We start from the raw sequence: 4,972 nt of genomic DNA, 5'->3' as shown, positions 1-4,972 counted from the left end.
GACACCTCCTTGAAGATAATTCTTCGGCACCTCTTTGAAGATAATTTTTCGGCACCTCCTTGAAGATAATTCTTCGGGACATCCTTGAAGATAATTTTTCGGGACATCCTTGATGATAATTCTTCGGGACCTCCTTGAAGATAATTTTTCGGGTTCCTCCTTGAAGATAATTCTTCGGGTTCCTCCTTCAGAAAAAATTTCGTCGGGTCCTCGTCCTGAATAAGATTTCGTCGGGTTCTCTTTTGAAGACAATTTTGTCGGGTTCCCTCAAGATTTCGTCGGGTTCTCTTTTGAAGACAATTTCGTCGGGTTCCCTCAAGATTTCGTCGGGTTCTCTCAAGATTTCGTCGGGTACCTCCCTGAAGACAATTTCTTTGAAATTTGCTTTCTCCTGCACAAATAAACAAACTTTTTCTATCTTTTCCTTGACTCTCTTTTTCGCATGCGGTGTCAGATGCTCGGATTCAATGATATGTAAAGTGAATATATGCCGGGCAGCCCCCAACTGTCGGGTGCACGAAAGTAAACGATAATCAACTTTGTGCAAAATAAAAGAACATTTAGCTTTTTGGACCCGACGAAGTCAATGCATGATGAAGTCTTCGAGTGTAGATAAGAAATCTAGCCAAAGTAGAAACCATCAAATAGCAAAAGTGGATGCCGCGAAATTGTTGATGAAGAAATAGCCGAACCCCCGAGCGTTGCTGAGGTGATGTCATGATTGTTGCTTAGATGCCGTGTCACCTTTGTTACTCGGGGCGAAGTCGTTGTCGAGCCCCCGAGTATTATCCGTGTCGCCGAAAGAAAGCCATTAAGGATGAAATACTGAAGATGAAGTCCGAGATGAAGTACTTGAGATGAATCTATATTACACCATCAATTATTGAAGATGAATCCGCCGATATCATAGAGGATGAATCCATTGACCCGAAGAATCCAGTAATAACCATAAAAGATGAATCCGTTGATATCATAGAGGATGAATCCATTGACCCGAAGAATTCAGTAATAACCATAAAAGATGAATCCGTTAATATCATAGAGGATGAATCCATTGAGCCGAAGAAAATAGTGCCAGTAATAACCATAGAAGATGAATCCATTGACCCGAAAACGCGTCGGGTAATATTGTATAAGTGAACCAATAATAACCCAAAGAAAACCAATCCAATAATCCAGAGAGAATAAATCCACTGAGCCGAAGAAGATAAATCCACTAAGTCGAAGAAAATAATTCCACTGGGCCGAAGAAAATAATTCCATTGAGCCGGAGAAAATAATTCCACTGAGCCGCAGAAGATATATCCAGAGCCGAAGAAAAGAAATTCACCAAGTAACCGAATATATTTATGGTAACGAAGTAATGTCACAACCCCCAGTGTTGGGTGAATTTGCTCTAATGATGTAATGGTGCAGCCCCCGAGTATTCGGGTGTAACGAAAGTAAATAAATAATTGAATCTTGAAAAAAAAAGGAAAACTTAGCTTTTTATCGGGTGTGCCGATGTGGACGCAAGTCGTGCCTCGGACACAGTCTGTAGTCGCGTGACACCTGGCCGTAAGTAGTAGATGTAGCCGATATAGTTGATGAAGAGGACGCAGTCGATCCGGCAGTGTATTAAGTCCGCGATAGCCGTTAGTGTATTAAGTCCGCGATAGGCGACTGATTTTTGTATCGGATGGCAAATTTGCGACGGCAAGGACGTGCTGGTGAATCCGCGGCCAACACACCCGATGTACATGGTATGCGGCTGGAGCGACAAATCACCGTGAACATCGTTGTATGTATTTGTATGGCGATTTCCTCATTGCACTGTTCTTGAGATGTATGTCGTTCCGCGACTTCCGTCGGCTCCATGAACAAATCGTCTCCACTTTTCGTCGGCTCCGTGAGCAAGTTGCATGAGTTTCTCCAATTAAATCTTTGGACCCCTGATTGCTCAAGATTAGATGAAACATATACTCAAAATAAATGTGTCCGAGAATTAGATCAAACTAGTCAATTAATAAAATAACAGAGAGATTGATCAGCCAGAAAGAAAACGATATGCAGATACGTGTATTAAGCAATATAATACTTAGCTTTTATTTCGGTGGAAGTAGACGACCGATCAGAACTTGGAACTTGTGATTCCTTTGGCTTCACGTGGCTTCAACACTGCTGGTCTCCGGTATATGATACTCAGATTCCGACAGATTCAATGGACTGGGCACTGAAATCAGGTTGCCTTCGGTAGCGCCAGTTATTGATGAGACGGTCGATTCGACGACGAGTAACGCCTGGAGATCCCGACGACCGGCGGTGATGCAGATTTGCTGATTTTTCGACTCAACTAAGATCCGTGATGACAAAACCGAAACCGCCGACGTGACTGATCCGTTGTGATCCAACTAGTAATGATCTTGTCTAATGTTGAAGGATCCCGCCCGGATTACAAAATCCAGTCGTCGCGTTTCCCACAGACGGCGCCAATTGACGAGGGATCACCTCGGCAATGCCTACGTATTGTAGGCTTGGGTTTCGGGAGAGAGCGACGATGGAGATTCCGGGAGCGAGATTAGGCACACGACGTACCCAGCTTCGGGTCCCCTCGGTGGAGGATCCCTACGTGCTGCTAGCAATCTACTATATGATCATAAGTCTGTTTACAGGGTGCCGCCATAGGCGGAGCTATGTTGTCTATCTGGTGTCCCCCTTATTTTGGGTGCCCTTGCTAGCTTTATATATGCAACCAGCCTAGGGTTTTACAAGAGTCCTAGTCGACTACTTCTTCGGGTTGCCTTGTTGGGCCTTCTCCATATTGGGCCGAGCCGATCCAGGTACACCAATAATGGGTACCCGAAGGGTATGCCCATGTCACGCGCCAATACATATCACTTGGAGTTCAAGGGCAAGAAAATTAACTTACAGCCTATGTCACCACAACAGATTGTCAATGAGTCTCGTCAGAAAATTGAGGTCAATTTGGAGGATGCATCCATAGATAGGCGAGAGAATTGTAATACCGTGAGTGATATAACGAAAAGTGAGTGAGTGCATTCCTTAGTTTCATTAGCCACCAAAGAAGACATGAGAGAATTTAGTGAGGATCCTACGGCCATGCCTCTTGTGCTTTTGTACAGGGGTACGGTTTTGGTTTCTAATGACATGACCCCTCTTCCTCTTGGTGTTTCTAATGTTTTGCAGGAATTTGGCGACGTGTTTCTGGAGGAGGTACCTGCAGGACTACCACCATTGCGAGGTATTGAACATCAAATTGACTTGATTCCCGGAGCTTCGCTGCCCAATAGGGCGCCATATCGCACTAATCCCGAAGAGACGAAGGAGATACAGAAGCAAGTACAAGCGCTACTCGACAAAGGTTATATCCGCATAAGCCTTAGTCCTTGTGTTGTTCCTGTTATTCTAGTTCCTAAGAAAGATGGTACTTGGCATATGTGCGTAGATTGTAGAGCTATAAACAACATTACTATTCGATATCGTCATCCTATTCCACGTTTAGAGGATATGCTAGATGAATTGAGTGGTGCTGCTGTGTTCTCTAAAATTGATTTACGTAGTGGTTATCATCAAATTAGGATGAAAGAAGGGGATGAGTGGAAAACAGCTTTTAAAACAAAAATTTGGTTTATATGAGTGGTTAGTAATGCCTTTTGGTTTAACTAATGCACCTAGCACTTTCATGAGACTGATGAACCATGTTTTGCGTGAATTTATTGGCAAATTTGTGGTTGTGTACTTTGATGACATATTAATCTACAGCCGCAATGAGTCTGATCATATTATACATATTCGACATGTTTTGCAAGTGTTGCGTGATAATCAACTCTATGGTAATCTTGAGAAGTGCACATTTTGTAAAGATAAGGTCATTTTTCTGGGTTATGTTGTCTCTAAGCATGGAGTAGAGGTAGATGAGTCTAAAATTGAAGCTATTCAAAATTGGCCTACTCCCATGAATGTGAGTCAAGTTAGAAGTTTTCATGGTCTAGCTGGGTTTTATAGAAGATTTGTGCCCAACTTTAGTACTATTGCTGCACCTTTGAATGATTTAACTAAAAAGGGTGTTGTTTTTGAGTGGGGCGCAGCCCAAGATCATGCTTTTGATGAACTTAAGAGATTGTTAACTTCTGCACCGTTGCTTGCACTTCTTAATTTCAATAAGCAATTTGAGATTGAATGTGATGCTAGTGGTATTGGAATTGGTGGTGTGTTGATGCAAGAGGGTCGCCCAATTGCATATTTTTCTGAGAAACTATCTGGTGCTAAGTTGAACTATCCAATATATGATAAAGAATTGTATGCTTTAATTAGAGTTCTTGAGGTTTGGCAACATTACTTGTGGCCAAAAGAATTTATCATACATTCTGATCATGAAGCTTTGAAATACCTGAAAGCCCAATCTACTTTGCATAAGCGTCTAGCTAAGTGGGTTGAGTTCATTGAATCTTTTCCATACATTATTAAGCATAAGAAGGGAAAAGATAATATTGTTGCTGATGCTCTATCTAGGAAGAATATGCTATTAACTCAACTTGATGTTAAAATTCCTGGTTTAGAGATACTATGTGATTTGTATGCTACTCGATCATGATTTTGCTGAACCATATCGCTTATGTGCTCTTGGTAAAGCATGGGAAAAATATCACATATATGATGGGTTCTTGTTTAGAGCTAACAAACTATGTGTTCCAGAATCGTCTGTGCGTTTGCTCTTATTGCAGGAATCACATGCTGGAGGTTTGATGGGTCACTTTGGGCGTGAGAAGACGCTACTCATGCTAGCTGACCATTTTTATTGGCCAAAGATGAGGCGGGACGTGGACAAGTATGTGAAGAGATGCATTACTTGCAACAATTCCAAGTCCAAGCTGAAGCCTCACGGTTTGTATACTCCTTTACCGGCACCTACTACACCATGGAAGGATATTAGTATGGATTTTGTGTTGGGTTTGCCGCGTACTAATAGAGG

Source organism: Lolium rigidum, chromosome 5 (genome assembly GCF_022539505.1).
Source record: "Lolium rigidum isolate FL_2022 chromosome 5, APGP_CSIRO_Lrig_0.1, whole genome shotgun sequence".
Classification (NCBI taxonomy): domain Eukaryota; kingdom Viridiplantae; phylum Streptophyta; class Magnoliopsida; order Poales; family Poaceae; genus Lolium; species Lolium rigidum.
Note: the sequence above shows the minus strand (reverse complement) of the source record.